This window comes from Marmota marmota, unplaced genomic scaffold (genome assembly GCF_001458135.2).
Source record: "Marmota marmota marmota unplaced genomic scaffold, marMar, whole genome shotgun sequence".
Classification (NCBI taxonomy): Eukaryota; Metazoa; Chordata; class Mammalia; order Rodentia; family Sciuridae; genus Marmota; species Marmota marmota.
In genome coordinates this window covers 18,907,587-18,926,108 of record NW_025999949.1, presented here as the reverse complement: position 1 = coordinate 18,926,108, position 18,522 = coordinate 18,907,587, and the positions used below count along the sequence as shown (strand labels likewise).

General features: G+C 41.4%; 1 protein-coding gene across 5 annotated transcripts in view; it reads right to left on the bottom strand.

The window, feature by feature from the left end:
• Positions 1–7,953, bottom strand: part of Col14a1 (collagen type XIV alpha 1 chain) — a 201,008-nt gene extending 193,055 nt beyond the window's left edge. For 4 of the 5 annotated variants that reach the window (XM_015486420.2, XM_015486421.2, XM_015486422.2 and 1 more), the window contains exon 1: positions 6,622–6,904. The gene's annotated coding sequence lies outside the window, so the exon portion shown is untranslated. Of the gene's footprint in view, positions 1–6,621; positions 6,905–7,811 lie in introns of those variants that run through there. The other variant, XM_048802064.1, reaches the window with a different exon arrangement.
• Positions 7,954–18,522: the final 10,569 nt, after the last annotated feature.

The window sequence follows — 18,522 nt, the reverse complement described above, 5'->3', positions numbered from 1 at the left end:
CTTAGTATTTATAATAGCTTAACATTTTGTCAGTTTATAACAGTTGATTTCCTAAACATTTTCTGCAAATGATATCTTTCCTATACATTCTAAATTTTCTGCTTTGGCTACTATTTCCAAAATATTAATAGTGGACATCTTGTCTTGTTCTTGGTTTTCATGACTTTGGTTTTAATGATATGTGGCTACACAGGTAGGCAGATAGAAGACAAACACATATATACTGATATACATTTATCATCTGTGTAGATCTTATCATCAGTCTGAAAAAATGCTAAATTTTTGTAGTGGGCTGTAGAGAGAATCATGTGATTTTTTTCCCCTTTAATCTATCATTACAATGAATTATGTTAATCAATTTCTAATACTAAACTTTTATTTGAAAATATGATCTCAACTTGATCACTGTGGATTATTCTTTTGATGTATTACTGGGCTTTCTTTGTTAATATACTATTAACAACTATATTGACCAGGTAAGTGAGATTAGTCGATAGCTTCATTTTTTATTATGCTGTCAAGTTTTTATATTAGTTTTATTTTTATGGTTTTACAAAAAGCTTCAGTTTCCCTTTTTCTACATGCCATATGACGGGACAGCTGTAGTAAGAAGACATTGGTATCATTGGGCTTTCACCTTTTTGTTAGTATGCTATTGCAAAACCATAGGATTTGGTACTTTGGGGGAGATGAGGTTTTAACAACTTTTTCACATTTTGTGCCTTTTTATTTATAATTTCTGTATAACCTAGGATACATCTTAATGATTTATATTTTGTCCAGTTTTTGTAATTTACTGGCATATACTTATTTTAATTACCAAAGTTTTAAATTGGCAGTAATGCTGTGATTGTTTTCCATTCTCATTTCTTACCTTGGGTATCGGGGCCCTCCTGGTTTTGCTTTTTAAAAGACAAAAAGCTCAAATTCATGGTGATTTTTGCACAAGAGAGAAACATCAAAAAGGAAGAGAAAGGAAATAGTAAAGTGGTAGTGAGAAAAGGGAGAAGAGAAAGAGAAATGGTAAAGAAGAGGATGCAAGGCAGGGGACACAAGGGAAGGGGAGTGAGAAATAGGAAGAATCCCCTTCCTCACCAGATGCAAGCCTCTGTCCCCACAATGGACACTACTTCAAAGAGCCAGTCTCTGAACTATTGCTGGTACAGTGAGACAAGGTGCTTACTCCAAAATATAAATAGAAGAATTGCCCTGTTTCCTTCATTAGGAAAGCTTTACCATGAAAAAAAAAAATACCTCAGCTGAACCAACAGCGTGCTTAGCGATCTATGTGATTTTATCTCATCAGGAGCAGGTAGCAATCCCCGTGGGCACCAACTAGCAGTAGCACTAACCAGGCCTCCAACGAATGCATCTTTTCTCCATCCCATTGCAACTCTCCAGTTAACTCCATGGCTGTGGTAATTGTTCTTACCGTCTGGATATTGGACACCACAACACCTCCAGATGGGAAGTTTAACTCATAATGAAACAAATTCTCATACATAATGGGCAACCAATGAATAATGATTTAATCATCAATATTTGGATGCTCAGGGCTGACACACACACAGTCCAAAGCTGAGGTACTGCACAATTTGTATTTGGTTTAGGATAATGATACTTGAAATTAGCACTCTCCTTGCCAGTGTATGCCTCAGTTCAGAGCTGTGCTACCCAGTGATGCTTTCTTCTCCCAATGGCATGGACCTGGAGGGGCTGACTTTTTCTAAATGATGGAAAGGCCCTATTAAGTTAGCAGTCCTATGAGTTACTCAAATGCATGACATTTGACTGCACATTAGCCTCAGAAATGCATCTGCTCCAGCAGTCTCAAACTAGATGCTCTAAATTCTATGTGATGGGAGCCAGACTATTCCAAAAGTAAGGCAAATTGGACTGACAGTTCCCTGACACAGGAATGTTCCATCATCTGGCTTCTACCCACCCTCTCCACCCTTTCTGTTTTTAAGGACTGACATAGAGCCTCTTTCAAAGACATGGGAGATTTTTATTTGTAACCAAATCTCTTATACTCAGTATAAAAGGTAGCTGGGCTTCTCAGCTTAGACATCTTTTCCTTCAGGAAGAATTCCCTGATCCTCCTCATTTGGGATCAAATGTTTTTGCTTTTGTTTTCTGGTTCCTATAGGAATAACCTTTATTTCCCATTCTGTAGCATCTAATACTGTACTGTAGCTGATTCTATTCATTTCTACTTAACCAATTATATTACACACTGTTCTCTCTTGAAAGTTTAGCACAATGCCGGTATATGATAGAAAAAAAATCATCAGTAGAATATCCTTTTTGGAGATCAAGTCAGTGTTCTCCTCTTTGCAAAAGCAGAGACAGAAAGGAACAGATCTTCATCCCATTAACAGTCTCCTGACCGCCCTTAGACAGATGTGTCCTAAGACATTCTAACAGATTTGGCAAAGTCCAGCCTCCCTCTGGACCAGTTTTCACAAGCAACCCAGGCAATTCTTGGGAGGAAAGAGATCAGACACTGCTCCCTAAAATTCAAAGTTGAAGACACCCGCCAGGGGAGTGCCAACAAAGGCCCGTGGGCAGAAAGTGCAACAAGTCCACTGATAAAAATATGACCTTGAGGAAATGGAGACTCTAAGCTCTACACCTTAGCTTAGAGTCTTAGAACTTCCCATACACTCTCCTTTCTATTCACTAAGCCCACAAAACAGTGGAGACAGGAAAGAAAATAGTTGAAAAGACATTTTAAGTGAAAAGAAGAAAAAGAAGCAGGAGAAAAGAGAACCCATTGTTGTCTCCCAGGCTCTGTACAAAGTCACCTTAAACCACCCTATGAAGTGGCTATTGTTATCCGAGTTTTCCAGATGGGAAAATAAAAACTAGAGATGTAAAGGAACGTGCGTAAGAGCACAGACACAGCAAGGTGACGTCTCCCTCCTATCTGTCTGCCTTCCATCCTCTGCTCCAGCTCCCAGATTGGGTGGCCTCAGTTCCATCATTCCCAAGCCACTTGCAATCACAAGTGACTCCCCCATCAGGGAAGCTATTCAAGACAGTGTCCAATGTGATCTGGGTCCAAATTTCCATATAGGCTTTTCTTAATCATCTTCATCTTAATCCCACGAAAGTTTCTTTATCTCCATGAAGCTCAGTGGTTTCATCACTAAAGGAGGAATAGTTACTTCTCCAAGTACATGAAAGACAAGTGTGTTTCTAAAAGAGAAAAGGACAGATACCTAACAAATAACTATGTTGAGATTTCTGCTATGTTTGGGATCATAAATATGCCCCAAGGGCCCACGGGTTAAAGGCTTGGTCCTCAGGGTGTATTATTGGGAGGTGGTACAAACATGAGGAGGAGGGGCATGGTGGAAGGTCTTAAGGTCATCGGAGTGTGCCCTTGAAGGGGGTTGTGAGAACCTGGTTCCCTCCTCTCTTTCTCTCTCTCTTAACTCCCAGACCTGTGACAAAAGTAATTTTGCTCTACTATGCTCCCACTGTGATATACTATCTCACTACAGGTTCAAAAGAACAGGGCCAGCTGCTCATGGGCTAGAACCCCTATCACTGCAAGCCACTATAAACATTTTCTCTGTTATATAAGTTTGTTATCTCAGGCATTTTGTTATAGTAACAGAAAGATGAGTAGCACAATTTCTTACACACATTCACACACAGAGAGACACACCAGTCACCCCCATAGAAACAAGAAGCGGTTTCCACTCAAAGTTTAGTGTATATAGAAGAGTTAAAAAAAAAGTGGATGCCTGCCACTTTTTATTTACTTATAGAAAAAGTAAAGGAGAATGATTGTTTTCCTGATATTCAGCACTATCTGGGGGCAAATGTCCCAAGAAGAAAGTTTTTTTTTGTCAATTCTCTTTCTATTCCCCTTGCCCCCACTCCAATGCCAGTTGGGGACTCATCTTATGTCTCATTTCCAATAATCTTGTTCTCCACAAACTGCCATAATCCCAGATAATTTGTAACTTGGAGTTTTTTAAATAGTAATGCCTCATCCTGCAGCAATTCAAGGCGGCTCTTGTCTCTTTAAAGGAATCTTAGTTTATACTCCATCCGCCAGGAAAACAGCAGTCATTTGGCTGAACTTGGATAAAACTGATGGCAAATGTGGCTCTAGTCACATCACTGCAGAGACTGGCAACTGAAAATAAGCAAAAGACCTTTTACTAGGGGACCCTGGGAAATATTTTAGATCCAAAGGGAGAACGCCCCAAGGGGTCTTTCTTCACAGGCTGGGGGCTCTCCCTAGTACTCCTTAAATCACATCAGTTTGCTCAGCGCATTCGTAAGGCTGACCCTGGCTGAGTCTGAAAAGCATGGGGAGGCCCCAAGCGTCTTCTGAAATCTTCAGCTGGATGGTTAACAACAGGAGAAGGGCCAAAGCACTCCTCCCATCAATCCTGAAGCCAGGGACCCATCCAAAACTGCTCCAGGAATCCTGATAGGTTCCAAGGAATCCTGCCCCGAGAATTACTAAGAGGCCTCACCATTGTGGCTCCTCCTTTCAAAGGGACCTACAGGAGGTCAGGGCTACAGTGGAGGTCCAGGTCCATTCTGGCTCAAGCCTCCTCAAGCACAAGGATGGCTGCCCACTGATATGGAGAGACTAAAATATATCCTATGCATCATGGATGAAGCCTGAGAATATCTTGCTAGTCAAAAGAATCAGTCACAGAGAACCACATATGGTATAATCCATTCCTATGAAAACCACAGAGCCAGGGTGGCATATTAAGAATTGTAGAGTCACTGCTTACTCCACAGTTATAAGCATATAGGTATATAATCCTGTGTTAGTTCTACTGTAGGTATATAATTCTGCAAACAGGTATTTCTTTGGGGGTACTAAAGTGTTCTTAAATTATGGTGATAGTTGCACAATATACTAATATAGTTGAAGATACTAAAAACCATTGCATCATTGCATTGTATAATTTAATGGGGCAAATTGTTAGGTATGGGAATTATTTCTCAATAAAGATTTTTTTTTAACAAAACTATCCCAAAATCTATCTTACAACAAGCAAGTCACTGGATCCATGTTCAGAGGTGATTCATCCAAATTGCTCTTTTGAACAACAACAACAAAAAAATCCAAATTCCATTCATTCATTCATTCATTCTAAATTGCCCAGCAAGCTCTCTGCGTGCAGCACTGAACTACTTGTTAGCAATCAAACACAAGTCTCCTTGTTGCAAGCAGCTTAAGCCTGTTCCCTGGACTAAACTGGCAACTGGCCTCTTGACCACATGCTGCAAATGCAAAGTGCCCTCCTGGCCCTCTGTCTATGAGGGGGTCCTATGCTTCTATCAAGGGGAATCAGGAAAACTCGCTTTCATGTCTGCTCTCCATTGAGCCACCATATTCCCCGCTTTTCCACCCCACCCCTACCCCTTTAGCTGCCGCCAGCAGGGGACTCTCCAAAACGTACAGAAGGGAGTCCAAAACTTTCAGAAGGAATGGAACTGTCAACAGCAACCCCCAGAAACAATGTTCAGGGAAAATCAGGCCCCTGTGAGAGTTATACACAAGCTTCATTTGGACCCTTTCCCTAAGGCCAGGTCCAAAGCCAGCGTGGATCTTAGCTGAGCAACCCTTGGCTTTTGCGACATTGGACATGCTTCCCCCAGAATTCAGCGCCTGTAGTCTCAAATTTGCAGGAGACCTCCAGGTCCTGGCCGGTGACTAAGTTTACTCTAAGGACACACACCGCTGCTCTTGAGCTAGCTGTTACCCTGTTCTGCCTGTGCTGTGCGCACTGTGAGCCAAAGTCCGGGTTCTCCACCCAGGTGCTGCATACTAGAGGACATAAAGTTGGGAGGGATCCCGAGGAATGCAAGAAAAGAAGTGAGGGAAGAAGAAGCTAGGCAAAAAGGGTCCTCCAACATCACAGCATGGAAGTGCACTTCAGCTCAAAGGCACAACCTCCTTGATTCAGACACCAAAGCAAAGCGTACAGTGTCCAGGTTTCCTGCAGCAGAGACATGGAGGAGCGCATCAGCGCCACCATCCTCCATCATTAAGCTCTGCCTGGTTGCTCCCCTTTGCTTCCAGTATCTGGTCCTTGGCTACCCAAATCTGTGACAATACAGTGGATGGTTGCGTGAGTGTTGCCTCCCATGATCTCCATGGGCTGCTCTCCCAAACTACACCAAATACAGACTAAATAAGAACAGTGTGTTCACTATGCACACACAACTCTTCAAGACAAATCACTAAGCCCCTTGCCCGCTACATAGTCGCCTTTACTAAACCCCTTCTACATACTGGAGACCCCACCTTCCCGCAGCCAAATCCGGCTTCTTGAGCCGCGCGCTCCCTGCGCGCAAGCACAGGGAGAAGCACCCAGGAGCAACAGTATCTCCACTGTCACCGCACACTCATCTCGCAGAGCCACTCGCTGCCCAGAGAGCCTGGAGAAGAGGTATCTGGGTGCATGGTCCTGTCCCACCACAAGGATCCCCACGCCATCCTGGGAGCGCGCGCGTTCAGACAAGGTCCAGGGAATTGCACTGCGTCTGCAGGTGGCTCGCTCTCTCCACTTTTCCTTTCTCGAGAGGAGTCTTTTCAAAGCCAAGCCAAAGAAGAGCAGAGAAAGACGAACTGACCTGTGCAAGGCAAGCTTCCAGCCCAGGCTGGAAACCTCTTGGTGACTAAGGAAGATCCGCCTGGAGTTGGTTCCCAGCGGCGCGCCGCAACGCACGGTTCCTTGTTCGCTTCCCTCTCCTTTTATTGTATTTTTTTCTTTTCTCTTTTTAAAATTTTTTTCTATTAGCCTTTCTCCCTCTTCTTGTCCCTCTCCCTCTCCCGCTCCCACTCTCCGCCGCCCCGAGGTGCCTCCGCCTCTGCAGCGCTTCCCTCCCGCTGTGCGCCCAGGATCAGATAAGAGAAAAAGGAAGGGCTACGGGCAGCCAATTATAAAGCGGACGGTGGCCTTGGGGGCGGGAGGTGAGGAGGTGGGAGGCAGGTCCAAGCCCCTAGCGCCCCCCACTTTCTCTCCTCCCCCTCTCACGCATCCCCGCCCCCACAAGAGAAGCAGAGGAGCCCGGCCCCCGCCACACACCCTCTCCCCTTAAGACCTGGTACGCACTGCAGCGGTGTGTAGTGCACCGGGAGCGAGCCACTCTCTCCCAGGGCCTGGGACCGAGGCTCAGGCAAATCTCCTAAAATAGCCCCCCTGAGCTCTACGGAAGATCTCTGTGTCCTCCTGTTTCCAGGCATTCTGGGTTCACTTCTCCATCCCCAAAGACCCGCCTTTCTTTCCTTCGCCTGAAAAGACTGGGCTCCTATAACGGCCCCCTTAGGTCTTTCCTCTCCTTCCCAACTAGTCCAAGTGGAATATAAATGCCAAGGCAACGATTGTCAAACTTTAACGTACAGGAGAATCATGTGGGGGTATTAAATTGGCCATTTTTGTTGGCAATGAAAAGACAGGTTCGTGTGGTTAGACCACGCGCAGAGATTCTGGTTGACAGGTCTGTCCTGGGACCAGGGACTGCATTTATCAAACACTGGTTCTGATCCATGCGGATCATTCTTTGGGAGGTTCTACCCTGAGACTTGAATATCATCAACTCCAGGAGCTCCAGAGCCCCTCGCTGGTTCCCTGGGGAATCAGGCCTACGCTCTCGCCCTCTGGGCCCTCTTAAAAAGTCATCTTTCCCATTTTTTGAACCCAACTTAACAAACCCCACGCGTCCAATTCTTTACACTATAACTTGTGATTCGCTCACAAATGTTAAGAGAGGCTGCGCAGAAACTGGGGATTTAGCAAGACCCTATTTTTGTGAGAAATTACCTTCTCGCCTTGGAAAACTGAAAAGACAGTATTTCGTCACCGCAAAAAGCTGGTGATGGAGAGAAGAGAAAGGGCAAGGAGTACCCTTCGAAAGTCCTGGAACCTGCCTCCTTCATGCTCAGCTGAGAATCCAGCAGAAGGAGCTGTAATGTTTGACACCCTGCAAAGTGGTCCTCCCCACACTCCAACCACCCGAACTGCTCAGAGCCGCCTCCTCTGCGCTCCTCGAATTTAGTGTTTGCGCCCCTACCCAGGCTCTGAACTTCACCTCGTGTTGCGGTTGGAGTGAAAATGGCGGGCTCCAGCTCCCGCCGCCGCCCTGCATGACTTTGGGGTGGAAATTGGCTTCTGCTCAGCCACAGGGCGCCGCCTCAGTAAGGCGCCGTTCTGCTTCCGCGCTTCACTGAACCCCTTCCTCTGGGGTCAGATGGCCAGCGTAGCCCTTTAGAAGAACAGCGCCCACCGAGGGCTCTGGACGCAGTACTGCCAGAGCGACAGCGCCACCTGGTGTCTGCGCGGGGTTTTGAAGGGCGGGAACTAGAAAGACGCCCACCAACTCAGGAGATTGACAAGTAGCATTCCCTAAATGCAGTACCTAGAGACAGTTACTACTTTGGTTAGATCTTTCCCCTCTCCGCTTAATACAAGTGCTTATTCTATTCCCCACTTAACTAACGAAAATTTACTCTTTTGCTTTTCGTTCTTACCAAGATGCTGGTGACGGGTACAAACTTTTCTTGTAATTCCCTTGGGGGAGGGAGTTGCACGTTATCACAGGTTGAAAGGAAAAGATGGGAGGGGAGTATGATTGCTTCATTACAGAAAATTAAGAAAAGAAGATATTACCTGATGGTCTTTAAAACAAAAAACATATACAAAATCCCATAATTACAAAGAAATCTTGTTTGTTAAATAAAAAGTCTTACATGATTTGTATTGATTTAATGACCATATAAAATCTTATTTTTTTAAAAAAAATCGAATTCATACTTCCTTTATCTCTTTAACTTGTTAGTAAATAAATTTCAGTTAATGTTAGCTCAGCATAGTTGGTTTTAATCAGTTTTCCATATAGTTGCAGTTGTATGTAAATTTCTAGTCCTTATAGGAGTGTTTATTCAACATTTATCTTAAAGTCATCCCTCAGAGTGTGGTAGAGTACAGAGAACTGAATCATAGAAACAAGACCAGAAGACCCTGCAAAAATGTCTCTCCTTTCCATCTAGGAATTCCAGTTTCCCACAGTTGATTCTCACCCTGAGTTTGTGACATGACTATAATTCTATTTCATTTCTCCCCAGTCTCTCTCTCTCTCTCTCTCTCTCTCTCTCTCTCTCTCTCTCTCTCTCACACACACACACACACACACACACACACACACTGCCCCTCTCCTCTTAGTCCCCTGAAATCTTGCAGGAAGGCTTTAGACTTAAACCTAAATTGAAAGGCTCTGTCCTTTGCCTGTTTTTCACCTGCTGAAGGTATTTTGCCTTGCTAAATCTAACTCTTCATGTATAAGAAGAAGGTGGTTATTTAAACCTTAGGGGATTGTCAATGGATTAAATGACATGTATTTATGAAAACTACACTACTCAAATTGGTATTCTACCCCTTCTCCCCTTTGCATATGGCTATACACTCTTCAGCAGTTCCTTCTGAAAGATTTTCTGTTCAATGTATCCTGTGTGTGTTGCTGTTCTTGGGTATCCAATCCTGGGTCTCCTTGGCAAATGTTCTACCACTGGCTAAATCCCAGCCTCTCAATGTTTCTTACAAGAAGTTCTGCTGGCATTTTGGGCGGGACAGCAGCACTACCCCGAACTCTGTAGAATATTTGCCATTGCTAATCCCATAGGCCAAATTCCAGTAGCAGCCACCCTATCTCCTAGTCATGATGAAAATCAATAATACCATCACACCTCAAGCATGCTGTAGCAAACCAAAGTACCCAGCTGAATGAGTCATTTGCAGTTCTACCTCAGTGGCTCTGTAACAGTCAGCTGTGATCCCTAGAGCCCAGCATCCCTTCTCCCTTCATACTCAACAGATAGGAGCCAGCTAATAATACTATACCACGCCTATGACCAACCAAGCACCATGGCCCAAGTCCCCAATCCCTGTTCTGATGTTCCATTACTCAGTGTTGACCTCCTGCTCCTGTGACTCTGGTATTTTCCTCTTGTAGCAGCACAGCTGGTTACAGTTAACTTTAGCATAGTAGGGAGCCTTCAGGACCCAGCCCCAAATTCAAGGATCCATGTTCTTCCTAATTGACAGAAGAACCTGCCATAGCAGCTGTTAAATATTTTGTATTTCGCCCTAGAGTGAGATATGAAGAGCTCTGCATTCCTTTAGGAAACTGCCTTCACTTCATCGGATGCAGTTGCAGGGATGTAGGGGGGTGTCTATCATTTGGAGGTGTCAGTGCCCTGTTTCCCCACCCAAGTATAGGCATAAACTGTAAACTAAGCCAACTGAATACTCTCCTCCCTCAAACATGAGTATTAAGTGGTGGAAAACAAGAGCAGAAAAAAATGTATTAGATGAACTTTTATCTCAGCTCATCCTAACATTGAGAAAGGTAGGAATGCCAGCTCCCCACATTCAGATGCTTCTCTTATACCCAGTAGGAGCACTCCAAAGTGGCTTACTGGTTGTTAAAATATCAAAATGCTTCAAGGCCAGTTGGTGGATAGCTGCTGGCTCACAACCCTGAATATCCTTTCTACTATCACCTTTCTGGGGCCACTGCCCAGATTTTTCTCTGACCAACAGGGCCTTGGATCAGCTTAGGGCCTCTAGGTCCCTGCTGAAGTCTGGCTGTAGGCATTCATTCTGATTGAACGGTCCATGTGCCATCCTGGTTGCTCAATCTCTGGGATAGTAGTGCTGCCCAGAGCTCCTGAACACCTACCTGGCTCCTGTCCTTCCTGAAGCTTTGCTCTCAGTCCAGTGGGCAACCCTACTTACGCCAGTTTTTATTTTTATTTCCCTACTAATGGGAGAAATGTACCCAAGTCATCCTTTAGTTTTCCAGTCCCCAAGTTAGGACAAAGGACATAAGAGAAGTTGTCCATGTTTCCCCAGATTGTTAATAGCAAAATCAACACTAGAATTCAAAAGTCTTAGCTCCCAGGCCAGAGCTTTTCCTACTGTAGTGTGCTAACAACTTTTCAAACATTAGTGATACCTCTCATGCCTATACAGAATTTTTGCTTTACAAAGTGTGGTGAAGTATATCACTCTATTTTATTACATTAGTTCTTAAAGGTAAGAATCATTCCAGGGGTTCAAACTATGTTGTCTTGTTCTTAATGACCTGGAGTTCTCTTCTCATAATTTCACTTCATGGTCTTGGACCAGTGAATAAGACATTCTTCATCTTTTCAGCTCCATGGCCCATATCAAAGTCACGACTTTGACCGCAGCCAAGTTTTTCATGTGTGACAGCACCCTGTCAGCATATGCATATTGCATAAAAGGTTCTATTCATACCATAATAGTGCTGGCACAGGCCTGTGAACACATATGTGCCAAACCTCCTTCACTTTACAATGAAGAATCTGAGGTCCAATCCCTGTCCAAATCCCCTGAAAACTTCAGTGGCAGACATTGCTAGATCTTGTGTCATCTGAAAAAGCAAGACTCGTTCACATAATAATAACATCATGAAAAGAGCCCACACATGGGAGAACTAGCACGGGCTATTTTAGCTTTTATTATTTTAAGAAAATAATTCATACATGTAATTTTTAAAGTCAAGTGATACTGAACATTTGCAAAATGTAAATAATACTGTCTTTCTCTCTGAAAGTAACCCATTTTTTAGTTTCAGCAAGGTAATAATTTTTTTCTGACATTTTTGAGTATCTGTACTTCTAAATAATATGTATATGCTGTTATGTGTCTTTACTATCTTAAACATCATCTATGGTTTTTTCTATTATGATAGAAGAGGAAATTTTTGTATGCTGCCATCCCCTCTTCTATTTTCTATATGTGACTGGATTACAATTTTGGTAAAATTCATGTTCAGAATTTCCATTTATATGCTATGTAAATATCATTTATATAAAAACATCATTATGTATTATGATTAGTTTCCCTTTCTACTTTCAGTTTTCCCAAAATTAACTTGACTAAAGAAAGGAATACTTACCTTGTCTTGCTTTTTTATTTACTTAATTTTCTTTTTGCTTTTTTTGCCATTTCTTCCTATTATTTCCGCTAATATCTTAGTACAATGATCCATAAGATCACATAGACCAAGGATATGTTTTTAGCCATTTCTCCTTCTCTGGACAGGGTTCCTTTTAGAACAGCTGTATCCTGGCCTTTGTTTTTCTACTAAACATTCCCTCTGCCTTTCTCCGTGATTGGATTCCTTATTTACTGGATATCATTTCTTCTTCTCTTTTAGTATATCCCTCTGATTTGGTAGAGTATGTACTCCATGAATTTCTCTGGTTTAAAAGCTGGTTCAACAGGTATGACATCATTTTCTGGTGCAAGCTACATAAAGGGACCCAAAGACATGTGTTTTGAGTTTCTCCAATGAAATATGGCCTCTTAAGTTTGTTTTCTCACAAATTTGATCTCATTGCATGATGATAAATACATTTGACCTTAGAAAGCTAGCAGCAATGTAACCATACACTTCTTTAATAACAAAAATAAAGCAAAAAGAGAAAGAAATAAATAAAAAAGGTTCATAGTAGCAGGCATAGTGACAGCTCTGAACAGCCTCTTTTGCCATGCTACCTCAATCTGAATGGCTTCTATCTTAGTCAGTTTGGGTAGCTGTCACAGATGTCATAGACTGGATGGCTGAACCCTCAGAAAGTTACTTCTCACAGTCTACAGGCTGGGAAAGATTAATGTCAAGGATGCTCCAGATCCCACAACTGCATATTGGTTTGCAGATGGCAATTATTTGGTATCCTCACATGGTAGAGGGAAAGATCACCCCTCTTACATACTAACCCTGCTCAGAAGGGCTCTACCCACATAATCTAATTTTCCAAAGGTCCCACCTTCAAACACTATCAGATAATGGGATTGAGGCTTGATGGAGTTCATAGCCACTGACCACCACAATCATTATTCCATAGGTTCCCCCTATTTCTCTCCTGTGCTATATACCCCCGCTTTCAATTTTTCTGCCTTCTGAGTTGTTTTACCCCTTCATTTTCTTTTCTTTTTTTTTTTTGGACTTAAACATATTTCATTTTATTTATTTATTTATTTATTTATTTATTTATTTCCCATTCATTCCCTCAGTTTTTTTTGTTTTAATTAGTTACACATGACAGTACAATTACCTTGACATATCATACATTTGAATCAGATGGGATATAATATCTCATTTTTCTGAGTATACAGGTTGCAGAATCACATTGGTCATGCAGTCACATATATACACACAGTAATAATAATGTCTGTTTCATTCTACTATCCTTCCTATCTCCCCAACTCCTCCCTTTCCCTCCCACATCCCCTAGTGGTAGCCTAAGGTAGGTGCATGATGCCCAAGAGATACATGTTTCAGGCCTTGGATGTAGCTTGCCCTCACATCTCATTACTAGCTTAAATGGGCATGGAATTCATTTAAATGATTTTCCTTTAAATTTTTTGAAGATTTTTGCTTCTTTATTTCTTGCTTTCAGCATTGCTGCTATGATTGAGAAGCCATTGTGACTTTTGGTCATCCTTGAGTTCATCTCACCAACCTTTTCATTCTAGAACATTGTAGAAGCTTCTTTTTGCCTCCCGTTTTGAAATTTCACAGTGATATGCTTTAATATGGGTTTAGTTTAATCAACTGTACTTTGCATTCCATACACCCTTTCAGTCTGGAAATTTATACCCTTTGGTTCTGGAAAAGTCTTTTTAAGCATTGAACTAATGAAATCATATATATATATTTTTTCCTTTTTCTTCCTTTTTCCTATCTCTTTGTCTCTTGGTTCTCCCTTCTGGATTTTGTCCCTGGGTATTTAAATTTTATTTTAAATAATATTTAAATTTTTATTTAAAATAAAATTGATTTTAAATAAAATTTCTGCTAAATTTTGTTTTAAATAAAAATTTATTCTAAATAAAATTTCTGCTATAATATTTTAAGTTCTAAGAATAATTTTTATCTTTTTACAGTTTTTCAAATAGCATCCTATTCTTTTTTTCCTGAAGATATTAATGATAATTTTTTTCTTAGACTTTCTCTCTGTGTAAACTATTTTCCTAAAGACTGTGTCTTCTTAGTTTGGGATTCCATCTTCCATAAAAATATTACTGAGATTTCTGTTATTCCTTGGTGTGTCTGCTTAGGATTAAGTATGAAAAAGTACCATATGATTCAGAAAATAGTGAATATTTTATTATTTATTTATTATGTGCAAAGAGAGAGATTGAAAAAATGTCAACCTTTGCTGAACCAATGTGAAAACTGTATGGGTTTTCTTCATAATAACCTTTCAACTTTTCTGTTGATTTATTTCTCAAACAGCTTCTACTCAATCCTCCTTGTTTTAGCACCAGTCCTTTTCATCCCAGAGCTATGAATGTTTGTGTCTTCCCCAAATTTGTCAAGTCGAAATGTTATTGGGAAGAGGTGCCTTTGGGAGGAATTAGGTTATGATGATACTAAGGCCTTTATAAGAAGAGGAGACCAGAACTTTCCCCTTCCTCTCCCTCCCTTCCCTCCCTCCCTCTCCCTCCTGATAGAGCTAGAAGGCAACCAACTGCAAACCAGGAAGCAGGCCCTCACCAGACACTGAATCGCCAGAACCTTGCCCTTGGATTTCCCAGCTCTACAACTGCAGGAAATAAACATTCGTTGATTAAACCACCCAGTCTACAGTATTTTATTATTGCAACCTGAACCAGCTAAGACATTCTGTGATGCTGCTATTTTGGACTCTGGCTTTTGAAGAGACTGTGATGTAGACTGAGTGGTTTCTCAGCTTCCCTGACTCCACTGCTCCTTAGAATTAGATTTTCTTCAACATATCTGTCACCACTCATCCATTCCTTTTATTGTGATGCTATCATTTTTTCTCTTAGTACCTTTTATCACATAGATTCAGAAGGTTTGGAGGAGGAGACTATGAGATGTGAATGATCAAGATACCATCTCAGCTAAGAAGCACCTCAAAAGACCTCTGGGGTGGAACTCTTATACTCTCCACTTGCAGAAGCAGGAACTGAGAAGGAGGAGGAAATTACCATGGAGGTAGTAAGTCAAAGAGATACGACTCAAAACCAGGTCTCCCTGTCACCAAGGCCAATATCACCTGTCACCAAAAGAACTAATATCCTTATCACTGTGTTAATATATCTTCCTTGTTAACATTCTTTTAATCAACTTAAATTCATGTGGATTGCTTTTTCCTGTCAACTGAGGAGAATTGTCTATTCTGAGGAAATCATAATAATGATAACCCCAAAGAGCTCAATAGAAACTAATGACAAGGATGAAGTACTGTTTCCTGCCTGTCTCCTAGTGGACAAGCCAGGCTGCTAGAGGAAAAGGAAGAAGTTAAATACATTTACATTGAGCCAAAAACTACAAATTATTCCCTTCCATTTTTCTTCCTGCTCCCATAGATGGCACACTCCATGGGTATCCATGAGACTTCCTCTCAAAACTCACACCCCAGAGAAAATTCCAGATAATATAAAACCATCAAGATATACCCACCAAGACCAAAACAATATTTAAAACACTACTAACAGGAGCAAGACTTGAAACCAAATTCTGAACTATTTATATTCCATTACCTTTTATATGATGAGGTCTAATATATGTGTGCTTTTAAAACTTACTCTTAGGGCTGGGCATAGTGGCACAAGCCCAGCTACTCAAGAGGCTAAGGCAGGAAAATCATGATTTTGAGGCCAGCCTCAGAAACTTGGCAAGACCTTGTCTCAAAATAAAAAATCAAAAGGACTGGGGCTGTAGCTCACTGATAGAGGGTCCCTGGGTTCAATCCCTGGTACCCCAAAAAATTACTCTTTTAAATGATTTAGATGGATATACCAGAAATAAACTATAAAAATATTTGCCAAAAAATGGGTCCTAAATATTCAGACAATAATAAGAAAAACTTATAAAAATATTAATTATACACACACACACACACACACACACACGTATTGCTCATTTCAACCAAAAATGCTCATCAATGAACAATGTGTGTACCTATCACCATAACAGAATTCTAATAGCTTTAATATTTGTACTTCTAGAAGCACTTAAGTTAATGCAGCTCTGCAAAGGCCTATAATTTATGCTACATTGCTGTACTGAATTTTCCCCAATATTAGGTTTTCCATTATTTAAAGCTGAAAAAGTGATGCTGTTATGAAGAATGTCGATAAAGATTATCAGTGACACAGTGCCCTGCTCATAGTATGGTTTCAACAAAGGCTTGCCAAGCTAAACTTATTTCTACAGAGATCAGAAGAGGGAATCCCAAGTCTCTGGAAGTCTTTGTACTTTTAGGTTTTCCTATGTAGAAAACATCAATTATAAGCTTCTTTAGAGAGGCAGATGTGCTAATAGCATCTCCAACATAGAACCTTGCTCATAATAAGGGCTTGCTAAATGTTTGCTATACTGAGTAGGATGAAATTAATCAGTTATAGCTATTTGATTCTTCCCATGTGGCCGTCATCAGTTGTAAGTCATCTATCTAAATCCATATGTGTAACACATGCTGGTTAACTAAGAGGGCTGGTGGCTCTAGACTCAGGACCCATACACTTATTTACATATTCATCCAACCAGGAAATACTTATCTACCACCTTTGCCCTACCTGGTGAGATTCACAGCCACAGGGACACACAGTGAAGCTGTTCCTGCTCTCTTAGAGCTTACTCATAAGGGAGATTGACGGAAAAGACATAACAAATAAATACGTAGAACAACTTCTCTGGTAAGAGGTGGAAAGAAGAATAAGACCAGGAGGTCAAAATGGATACAAACTGCTGTGTTGCATGGGGTGGTCAGGGTGAGCAGACACCAAATGAAGACAGGCAGCCTGCGGTGGAACTAACAGGAGGAAGAGAAAGGAAACATGAATGCAAAGTCTTGAGGGTGGGAGAAGAGCAGGGAGGCACAGAGACTCAAGAGGAGTGAGCAAGTGGGCCATGGCTACCGAGTGAGGTCAGAGAGGAAGCTGGCTCCAGATGCTGTCAATATTGTACTTAAATCCAGGGACTGTAGACAAAGACTTTGGATTTTTTCTCTGTGCAAGAAGGGGAGTTGTGAACAGAACAATAATATGGTCTGATTTAACTATCAGGAAGATCATTCAAGCATTCAGATCTGGCTTTCTTGTGTTTTCTTCTTATGAAAATCTTGTTTTGGTGAGAGACAATTATAAGAATAATTTTTACAAGTTGGCTACTTTGCTTTCAAATCTTTGTGAAATAAACCATCACACATGATCCTCATCATGATCCTGTGGGTACAGGAAAACACTTAGTATCATCCATTTAGGAAAAAAAAGAGAAAAAAGAGGCAGAAAGAAGGATTTCTTGTGACCATGTGGCAGATTCCAAGATTCCTCACCAATATGGGGGTCAACTTGCAAGAGAACTAATGGGCTGGATTTCTTAAACAGCACAAAACATCCAGAGGAGGTTCCAGATCCATAAAGGGTTAGATGGATTCCTTGTCTAGAGGTGTCCTGCTCAGGGCCTTCCCCTTGAACTGAGGAAGGCATGCTGATGAACTCTCAGTTCATTCCAAACCTCCTGGAAAGCTGACTTGCCAAGTCTGACCTGTCAACACTTGTGATAATGAAGTAATTCATGAGGCAGCCTGGGATAAGAGGGTTGAACAGAGTTTGAAACTCTTTCTTACTCCACAGGACAAAAATGCAGTTTCAACAGAGAGGTTTTAATCGATGATCAAAACAAATGAATCTGTCTGATCATTCAAATGAACACATGCAGCATAGTTGATATAACTACAGGGTGCCATTAATATTCATTTGTAATGCTGTAAGGACTTTCAGTTATTTTACTGAGGACCTAAACCCATCCACATCTTGGAGAAGCAAATTATTCTGTTGAAGAGAGTGTTAAATGGTGATAAATCTGAATTGTTCTTCCGAAAGACAGTCTCTTTAAAAATTATAAATGTGGTTTATATATTTACACAATTGAACTTCATAGTTTAAATGACTGCCAGCAACTGTCTTTCCTTTTTTGTATATTTTTATGATGTATGCAAGTGGAATTTTCCTATAGTCTCAAGTATACTTTTTTCCCCAAAAACTTTATTTTGTAACAGCACCTGCTTCCACATACAGTGGATCTTGCTGGAGTGATATTTTCTTGCACATTTGCCCAAGAAAAAGGTGTGTTGTGATATCGTTAGAGCTCATGATCTTCTGGTTTTCACCCTAAATTTTTTTATATACTTCTCTGCTCCATTCCGGGAAGACCCATGAACAAGAACTCCAAAAGAGTGAAAAATTGTAAGATGCTTCATCTGGAGTTACTGTTTCCATAATGAGGTAGTGGAGAAAAAACAAGAGACAATTCCAGTCAGGGGATACTCCCACAAAATAACAGAATGGTCCTCCGGAAAGCACCTGGGGGATTGATGACCTCCTCTGTTCTCTGCTTCCAGGCAAGACATCATCTAAGCCTTTTCAACTCCTCAAACTTTTGGAAGACTCCAAAGAGAGAGCCACACCC